At 45.7% G+C, this 10,767-nt stretch overlaps 1 long non-coding RNA gene across 1 annotated transcript; it reads left to right on the forward strand.

Annotated features, from left to right (window-relative positions):
- The first annotated feature begins 3,962 nt into the window (after positions 1-3,962).
- On the forward strand, positions 3,963-6,610 carry LOC123114189 (uncharacterized). Its single transcript, XR_006456452.1, has 2 exons — positions 3,963-4,438; positions 6,488-6,610. It is a non-coding gene; the product is annotated as an uncharacterized lncRNA (long non-coding RNA).
- The last annotated feature ends 4,157 nt before the right edge of the window (positions 6,611-10,767 follow it).

Consider the following 10,767-nt stretch of genomic DNA (forward strand, 5'->3'; position numbering starts at 1 on the left):
GGCGCCTAAGTATGGCACATAGCTGGGACAGGATACCTGTCCGGCACTCTGAAGAAGGCATCCGAAGAGTGTCCCTCGGAATGGTTTTATATTGAAGACAACGTTCTTCCAGACCCAATCTGGCGCGGCCTTCCCGAATTCTCCAATGCTCCTTTAAAGAAGTGCGCCCTGCAAGCATCCCCGAAGCCTCGAGGAAGAAGACAGTGCGGAGGTCAAGAGGATAGCAAGCAAGATCAGAGTGCTTGCCAACTTCGGGATGTCTATAATCGAGGTAATGGCGATTTCAATAACGCGGTGCCTTCAGCCGCTCCAATCTATGGGTTTCCCTATGTGGAATTACAATGGGGAGGACGATGCCTCCCGTTGTCTATGCAAATGTCTGGACAATTTTGCCGCCCTGGCCACCATCTTAGCTGACCATTACAAAGGGGAGAAGGAAGACTTCACTCGCTTGAAATGTCAGGAAGGTTTTTCCATGTATAACCCCATCGACTGGGTGAGTTTTTCTTTCATTATTGGCCTTTACTCAATCTCTTTCCTGGGTTATGCTAGTTGAATTTAATCCGACTATTTTTTATAGGAGTGGAGAAAGGTCGTCGAGGGGATCTACAGCCCCGCTCCGCAGCTAGAGGACCATGTTCGAGACCTGGATCCAGGAGGATCCAGATATATTTATAGAACTTAAGGAGGGGGTCTTTTATCAGGCGAGCTACGACGGCACGGAAGTGGCTATTATAGCCGATTATCCCAGCCTTCTCCCCTCCTCCCATGTAAGTACCCAGCGGACGTCTCCTCCAAAAGAGTTTTCCTATTGCACCTCACCCACCGCACTGTCTCATGCTCCGAAGGGGCAGTGCTCGTCTCGTCGAGTTGTATCAGAGGCGTCCTCTAAGAAGGCAACGCCCACGCAGGGCGGGTCTTTGAAAAGAAAGGCGAACGGTGATAATGCCGCCCCCACCTTCACCAAAGAGGTATAGTTTTTGACACGCACTCGGCGAATAGACCGAATCGTGATGTTTTCCTATGGGCCATATTTTTAGGAACAACATAAGCCGGACTATATCCGGGGACCTTGCCGGCCATGCGTCGACCCATCAGGCCCCGGACCCTACCACAAGGTCTAGTGTTGATACTGGCACAGTGCCGGATTGTCATCTCCAGGAGGATTCAGATAATGTATCCGTCACCAATTTTGAAGTGGAGAGCGCAATGAATCATCAGCAACGGAAAGAGGTCATGCGCGACCCAAGTTTCACCGAAGAGGTCTTCAACGCCCTCAGCTCTGCGGATGCATATATTCGGGCTGCTCAGGATGGACTTGCCAGAGCCACCCACCAGCTTTCAAAGGATATGCGGGTAAAAAACTTTGAGTAGATTCAGTAATCATATGTCAGTAGCCCCCGAGATTTGAAGCAGTTGGGCCAACTGATTTAAGGGTCATTATATCATCAGGTACTCATGACGGAAAATAAAACACTGTCCAAGGAGCTTTAAGAATGTCGGACCAAGCTAACTGTCACCGCCGAACTAGAAAGTTTGAAGAAATCCAAGGAGGCACCTGATGGTAAGTGATACGTCTCCAACGTATCTATAATTTTTTATTGTTCCATGCTATATTATATTCTGTTTTGGACATTATTGGGTTTTATCATACACTTTTATATTATTTTTGGGACTAACCTATTAACCGAAGGCCCGGCCCAAAATTGTAGTTTTTTGCCTATTTCAGAGTTTCATAGAAAAAGAATATCAAACGGAGTCCAAACAGAATCAAACCTTCGGGAACGTGATTTTTTGAAACGAACGTGATCCAGAGGACTTGGACCCTACGTCAAGAAAGCAACCAGGAAGGCACGAGGTAGGGGGTGCGCCTACCCCCCCCCCCCCCCAGGCACGCCCTTCACCCTCGTGGGGCCCATGTTGCTCCACCGCCGTACTTCTTCCTCCTATATATACCTACATACCCCCAAACTACCAGATACGGAGCAAAAACCCTAATTCCACTACCGCAACCTTCTGTACCCGCGAGATCCCATCTTGGGGCCTTTTCCGGAGCTCCGCCGGAGAGGGCATCGATCACGAAGGGCTTCTACATCAACACCATAGCCTCTCCGATGATGTGTGAGTAGTTTACCTCAGACCTTCGGGTCCATAGTTATTAGCTAGATGGATTCTTCTCTCTTTTTTGATCTCAATACAATGTTCTCCCCCTCTCTTGTGGAGATCTATTCGATGTAATCTTCTTTTGCGGTGCGTTTGTTGAGACCGATGAATTGTGGGTTTATGATCAAGTTTATCTATGAACAATATTTGAATCTTTTCTGAATTCTTTTATTTATGATTGGTTATCTTTGCAAGTCTCTTCGAATTATCAGTTTGGTTTGGCCTACTAGATTGATCTTTCTTGCAATGGGAGAAGTGCTTAGCTTTGGGTTCAATCTTGTGGTGTCCTTTCCTAGTGACAGTAGGGACAGCAAGGCACGTATTGTATTGTTGCCATCAAGGATAACAAGATGGGGTTTATATCATATTGCATGAGTTTATCCCTCTACATCATGTCATCTTGCTTAAAGCGTTTACTCTGTTCTTTTGAACTTAATACTCTAGATGCATGCTGGATAGCAGTCGATGTGTGGAGTAATAGTAGTAGATGCAGGCAGGAGTCGATCTACTTGTCTCGGACATGATGCCTATATACATGATCATACCTAGATATTCTCATAACTATGCTCAATTCTGTCAATTGCTCAACAGTAATTTGTTCACCCACCGTAATACTTATGCTCTCGAGAGAAGCCACTAGTGAAACCTATGGCCCCCGGGTCTATTTTCTATCATATTAATCTTCCATCAACAAGCTATTTCTTGCACCGTTTTTATTTTTCTTTATTTACTTTGCATCTTTATCATAAAAATATCAAAAATATTATCTTACCATATCTATCGGATCTCACTTTCGTAAGTGACCGTGAAGGGATTGTGAGGGAGTCCTGGATTAGGGGGTCTCCGGACAGCCGGACTATATCCTTTGGCCGGACTATTGGACTATGAAGATACAAGATTGAAGACTTCGTCCCGTGTCCGGATGGGACTCTCCTTGGCGTGGAAGGCAAGCTTGGCAATACGGATATGTAGATCTCCTTCCTTGTAACCGACTCTGTGTAACCCTAGCCCCCTCTGGTGTCTGTATAAACCAGAGGGTTTTAGTCCATAGGACAACAATCATACCATAGGCTAGCTTCTAGGGTTTAGCCTCTACGATCTTGTGGTAGATCAACTCTAGTAATACTCATATCATCAAGATCAATCAAGCAGGAAGTAGGGTATTACCTCCATCGAGAGGGCCCGAACCTGGGTAAACATCGTGTCCCCCGTCTCGTGTTACCATCCGCCTTAGATGCACAGTTCGGGACCCCCTACCCGAGATCCGCCAGTTTTGACACCGACATTGGTGCTTTCATTGAGAGTTCCATGTGCCGTCACCGTAAGGCTTGATGGCTCCTTCGATCATCGGTAACGATGCGGTCCAGGGTGAGGTTTTCCTCCTGGGACAGATCTTCGTATTCGGCGGCTTTAGACTGCGGGCCAACTCGCTTGGCCATCTGGAGCAGATCGAGAGCTACGCCCCTGGCCATCAGGTCAGGTTCCACTACAAGGATACCCTCTATAAAGCAACACATATTCTACATCGTTTTGACTATTTGTTGCAAAATTCACAGTAGATACACATATAAGCGGTGTAGCATATGTGTTGCAGATTGCAGCTCGTGACCCTGTTGTGGTGCAACAGATCTTATATGTTGACATGTATTGGTTGCAAATTGTATCTATTAAGAGACTGCAAATATACATAATTAAAAATAGAAATTTAATTCAGCACAAAAAAATTAATTAGACACGCCGGTAAACATTATGAATGTGGCGCAAAAATCTTTTTTAGGGATACGTGGCGCGAAAATATGTGCTAACCGTCCGAGCAAAACCAAATCGCGCGAAGTCCACCATTTTTTTCCTCTGATCCAAATTGATATTCGCCTTCAAGTCCGGATCGATCTAGGTCTACTACGAAACAAATCAGTCATCCAATTTTCTCTCACTAAGAGGGAAGGCAGGAAGGCAGCCGGGCAGGGGGCGACGGGAAGGCGGCGACGGTCTGGGGAGCGGCAGGAAGGCGGCGACGGACAGGGCAGCAGCGGGAAGGCGGCGACGGACAGGAGAGTGGCAGGAAAGCAGCGACGGTCTGGGGAGCGATGGGAAGGCGGCGACGGATAGGGCAGCGCTGGCTTTGCGGGTAGCGAAGGGAGAAGCATCAAGGCCGTGGTAGGAAAGATGCAAGTCATGTTCTAACGGCCTCTGCTCCTCTGGCTGCCCATCCAACCTGCCCGCCGGTCGCCCTTCTTCTCCCTCACCGTGTACGACAGCGAGATTGGCCTTCGAGGTATCCTCCTTCCTGTCTCCTCTCATCCAGTCACCTTATGCGTAGCCACCTCAGGACATGACCGTGGGGTGTAGGGGGATTTGGTATATGATTAAGAAGATGGACCATCAAGTATGAGAGATGGATCCATTCCCCTATCTCTGCGATCAAATCATCTGAGAGAGAGGAGCTTCGGGCTTGTTACAATTTCAGAGATGTAATGTGCCACCTGGGCTCTGTTCAGTTGTTTGGGATTAGTTCCCAAGAGGGAATTGATCAACATGGGGTTTGAGTGAAACCTCTTTCTATCACTCTAATCCCTGTTGGGGTTTGTCCCCTATCCCTCCTAATCCCTATCCACATCATTGCTGTTTGGTTGGTAACAGAATTTGTACAGGAATACAGTTTAAATGTTGCACTAAGTAAACATTCAGCAATGAATTCAATTTGTATAGCGAATGCTTGAAATATTCACGAAATGTAGTGTAAGCATTGCACTGAGTAAACATTCATCTTCGAATTCAGTTTTTCAGGGAATATTTGATACAAATATTCATAGAATATAGTGTAAGCTGGGGTACATCCACAGTTAGATATTATGGTTGAAGTTTCAGAAATACTCAGGAGTTTGGGACTGTAAATATTCAAAGAAACAATATTTTTAATGTGAGTACATCATGACCAACACATAATAGCATCTCACTGAACTGTGTGATCTCCCCCAGCTTCGGTCTTTCCTTGTGTACCTGCAATCACAAACGTCAGTGATTTTTCTGTAACATTTATTACGGGTTACAAGTCACTGGAAATGTGACACGGATTTGCAAAAGGAAAATGGAAGTAATTTAGTCAATCATGATTAGAAAGGTGGTTAACCTAAGCAAAAGTGTACAAAGTCCTAGTACTCCTCCCTTCTTTTTGTAAATGTGATCCCTTATTGTCATATCCACTGCGAAACTAATAACATTTAAGTTTTAGTTTTAGTATAGAGTCCATGTATATATGGGAGTAAGACAAACAAGTGAGAATACTCAGAACAAGGACCCCAATTGGCAACATAAATAAGAACGTGTATGTACAGGACTCTTCTAAGGTAATAACAGAACAGTGTCCAGGAATGGAGCACATCAATAATAAGAACAAGGCAACAATTATATTCTTATAAAGCAAATGTACAAGAGTGTTTAAAAAATATAACAGATGCCTGCTAAACTAAACGACGACTTTGAGAATCTATATCGAGTAGTACTCTGAATCCACTGTTGATTTTTTTTATCCAAATCTGAATAACATGGGACAAGATGAGAGATGATTACATCAACCTCTATATTTTTATATGTTAAGAGTAATACTTGGACCTATATCAAATCTCTGGAGTACATACACTTATATCATTTGTTGACAAGACTATTATATCTATTTCATAGTATTTTCTGAAACTCAAGTGGACAATAGTTCGAAAATGCACAAAGATATCACTCTGATGCACCTTGATTAAACTTATCGTCGAGTTCCATTTCTTTCCCTTAAGATGTGAATGCCTCTCTGTTTCATGGAAGATCAATTCTTTTGTTTTATTTGGCTTGAGTGTTTGTTGTGTTCATCTCACCTTAGCTCCTTGCCAATTTCAGTCAACCAAGAAAGAAAAAGAAGTCCTTGTTTTTTTTGTGTATACTTGATTGGTATATGTTTAGAATATTTTTGCATGTAGTGCATTGTGAGATCAAAGAACTCAGATTGTACAACATGGTTCTAGGAGTTTGGGACTAGATGAACTTTGGCAGTTGCTGCTGGTGTTATATCATGATGAAAATTCAATCGATCAACAATTGAATTTGACTATTTGAACTTGCTAGCTGCTGTCGTACAAGAGGTGAAGGCTAGACATACTATTTACTGCTTGTGATGCACTATGTGTTCACAGATTTTACGTAGCTGTACTACGTGTTCACAAATTTACTGTCATTCTGTGACGTTGGATGTCAAGTTTACCATTGTTAGGAAATGGTTTAGAATTTGGTGTATAAATTTCGCACATGAAACTTACTACTCTATTGCTTCTACATGCAGGTTCGATGGATAATGGAAAAGTCACCTATCTGAAAATGTGGAGCCTTGTTATTTGCTATTTTTTTTCTTTTATGTCCATGTAATAATTCGAACAAGATTTGTACGTGTGACTGTCCTAGTCTTCCTCTCTGCTGCTCCTCTCAATGCTCTCCTACTGTAGATCACTGCCGCTGCTCTTCTTCAAGTCCTACATCAACTGCAATTTCGAACTCAAGATAATTGTCTGACAATTCTTTATTTTGAAAATTAAAAAAATACTACGTTTTGGGAACTCATCATAAAATTTGAGAAAATTTCTACTCCCGCCATCCCATAATATAAGAACATTTTTAAAGCTATGCTAGTTTGAAAAGCGTTCTTATATTGTGGGACAGAGGAAGTATAATATAAGTCATTGCCCTATTATCATATATATATATAAACTATGAGCAGGTACATTTCAATGTTTTTGTAAATATTCCCTTTGGTCCTTTTTACTCTACATATAAGAACTGTCTAAAGTCAAACTTCGTAAAGTTTGATCATTTTTATATCAAAAACTATTAAGATCTATAACACCAAAGTTATACAGTAGGAAAACTAAATTAGTGACCCATCTAATGGTATAGATTTTGCATTGTGAACGTTGATAATCTTTTCTATAAAATTGGTCATACTTTATGAAATCTGACTTAAGACAAATCTTATATGTGGAGTGAAAAGGACTGGAGGGAGTATCTCCTTCCCCTGGTCTACAGATAGTTCCGTCCAACAGCATTTGAATCCATTCAAAACAAATTAGAATGAACCGGATGAATTTTATCGGACATGACGGAATTCATTGAAGTTCATACATAATTTACATAAAATGGACGACATTTTGTTTGTTTAACGAAAAAACTAGGCTAACTTATAGTGGAGGTGTCCTCGTAAGCGTGACCACCGTGGCGGGCCACACCACCGTCATCCTGCCATCGTCGATGGAGTAGTCCTTCCAGCGGCAGGAGGGTGTCAGGGCACGACAACCGTTCCCGGCCATGGTGTGGCGCCCATGGAGGAACCACTTTGCTTCCTCATGCGCCATGAGGAGAGCCACCACGGCCAGTGCTGACCCCAGCCGTGGTGCCCTGGCAGCGACGGAGGTGTCGCTTAGCGCCACTCCTCGCCGATCCTAGTGAGCTCCCTGTTGATGCGGTGGCGGTGCCACGCAGCCGTTTCTGCGGTGGTGACTGATCCGTCGTGCGCCCAAAACTTCGCCAGGTCGGGGTCCTCGCGGACCTAGGCCAACGCCATGTCGGACGTGGCGAACATGGAGTGGCGCGCCGCATTGCGCCACTCCTCCGCACTGCATGCCTCGCTACCCTCTCCTCAGTCGACACGATGCCCGCAACGAGGAGTCGGCGCAGCCACGACCACCGAGGCAGTGGAGGAGGTGGTCACGCATCTTCGCGATTGCCGGTGGCACCTCTCCTTGTCTGTCGGGGATATACCCCGCGGTGTAAACCGACCGGAAGTTAACCCGGCCGGACTTGGCGGTTTATCTGAAGATCCCGCTGACACTTGGCGAGTTACTGGCGACCCGCCCTGACCAGGCGGTTTACAAGCAACCCACCTGGTCATTATGACTCACTGGTGATCCGGCATGCGGGACAGACGGATGACAAGGCCCAAGGCCTAGAAGGTCGGTTCACGTTTAACGGTGGGCTGGTTTAAGAGGAAAGGCATGAGGAATATTCGTCCTACAAGGAGTTAAGACCTGGACTTGTATCCGGTTTGTATTAGAGATAGACTAGTCCTATGTAACACCCCGGATGTAACTTTCCCAATTTGTACTCCAACTCTTGCCGTTTCCGGCGTTAAGTTATATTTATTTCCTCGGGTTCGGGTTTTTGGTCTCCGTGTGTTGTTATCATTGTCATGCATCTCATATCATGTCATCATGTGCATTGCCTTTGCATACGTGTTCGTCTCATGCATTCGAGCATTTTCCCCGTTGTCCGTTTTGCATTCCGGCACTTCGTTCTCCTCCGGTGGTCATTTCTAGCTTTCTTTCGTGTGTGCGGATTAAACATTTCTGGATTGGACCGAGACTTGCCAAGCGGCCTTGGTTTACTACCGGTAGACCGCCTGTCAAGTTTCGTATCATTTGGACTTCGTTTGATACTCCAACGGTTAATCGAGGGACCGAAAAGGCCTCGTGTGTGTTGCAGCCCAACACCCCTCCAATTTGGCCCAAAACCCACCTAACTCTGCTCCATCATCTATAGCGTTCGATCACGATCGCGTGGCCGAAAACCGCACCTCATTTGGACACTCCTAGCTCCCTCTATGCCTATATATATACCTCCCCCATTCCAAATCTCGGATCCCCTCGTCAAACCCTAAAAAAAACATCTCCGCCGCCGCCGGACGTGTCCGCACAGGCTGGACAACGTCCGGATCCGCCTCCGCCAACCGGGAGCCGCCACGTGGGCACCCCGGACCACATCACCGCCGCCACACCCGCCGGCCCGTCGGGCCCAAGGCCGGCCCTCCCCGCGCGCGCCCGGGCCCCGCCTCCTCTCCCGTCGAACGCCGCCCGCGCCACCCTTCTCCTTCGCCCGCGCCGCCGCCTCTCTCGCCAGCCGCCATCGCCGGAGCTAGCACCAGCCACCTCGCCCTCGCCGGCGACCTTGCCGCCCCACCGGACCACCGACCTCGCCGCCTCTTCCTCGCCGCCCCGAGTCACCGCCTCGCCGCCGCCGCAGGAGCTCGCCGCCGTCGCCCCTCTCCGGCCTCGCCTCGCCCTCGCCGGCCGCCGGCGACCTAGAATCCGCCGACCGTGAACAGTGCCCGCCGCCACCTCGGTTCGCGCGCCGGTCAAACCCTAGATCTGAGGGTTGTTTTTTTTTCTAAGTCCCTGATATTTTCAGTCCATATGCTCATGTTCATAGCTCCATAACTTTGCATCCGTAGCTCCGATTCATGCATATAGCATATCAAAATGTTCATCTCAGAGAGTACATCATTTCATTCCATTGCATCATTTTCATTTGAGTTTATCTTGATGCCAGAAATGCTGTTAGAAGAGGGCTACTTGAGATAATTGTCAGATCTGCTACTCCGTTTAGCTTTTTGTCATTTTTGCCATGATTAATGTGTGCATGCTATGCCCTGATGCTCTACATGTGTTTTGTTAAGGGTTTTGTCATCTTTCCAGAGGTGCAACCCATGTATTTTTGTGATGTGTGTGGTGACTTGTGCAAGCTTGCAAAGTGGTGCACTTGCTAATTCTGTTTTCAGGGACTTAGCAATTTCACTAAGTCCTTGATCTGTTTAGCTCATGTTGCCATATGTTCATGTTGTTTCCTAGTGATTCGTGCCTCTTTTGAGGATGATCAGTAAGGATGTTTTGTTAACCTTGTAGTGCTATATCCATCCATGTCTTTGTTTGCAATTATGGAGCAACCTATCTTGAGTCAATCGAGCTCTACTTTTGCTACTTTGTGAATCTGGGCAGATTGTCAACTTGTTTGCAATTTTGCCGATGATGTTGTGGTTGATCCGTGCATGCTATGCTATTGCTCTTGCCATGTCTAGCTTGCATTTTCTGCCTTCTTGATGGGTGTATGCTTGTCTTGGCATGACTTGCACCTTAGTGAGTGCATCGAGCTCGTAAACATGCCTACTTGAGTTATATTTCAGCATGTGTCAGTTTTCACTAAGTCTGAAAACTGATTATATTTTTGCTATGTTCACATGCTTGCAATTGTATTTTCTGATCCCTTTTGGCTCAAGGCCACTAAGGGACTTTTGTTAAGTTCTTTGAGTAGCTCCATGCCATGCTTTACTTTGCCATGTTCAGATCCTGTAGCATGCAGTTTTGTTGCTCCGAAGAGGGCTACCTGATCTGAAATTCCAAACAAGTGTTAATTTCACTAAGTCTGAAATCTGTTTGTCATATGCATTTTTGCCATGCTTGTTTGAACCTGTTAATGGATGAATTGGCCGTAGCTTAGTGCTAGACTTTTGTTAAGAATCTTGTGTGCATCCCTGCCATGTATTTTGTTGTCATGTTTGGTTGCTGTAGCATGTTCATCTCATTGCATTTAGATGCCTACTTGCTGTAAATCGCAGACCGGTGTCATTTTTGAATCGCTTGCCATTTCCAAACCATAACTCCGATTCCGGCGTTCTTTATATCGTTTTAAAGCGATTTCATCTCATCTTTCCAGTGGCACACTTGGTTTTCCAAGTTGAGGCCAAGTTCTTGCATATCCTGTCATATCTTGCATTTTGCATCCCGCATCGCATCCCGCATA

This window comes from Triticum aestivum, chromosome 1A (genome assembly GCF_018294505.1).
Source record: "Triticum aestivum cultivar Chinese Spring chromosome 1A, IWGSC CS RefSeq v2.1, whole genome shotgun sequence".
Lineage (NCBI taxonomy): Eukaryota > Viridiplantae > Streptophyta > Magnoliopsida > Poales > Poaceae > Triticum > Triticum aestivum.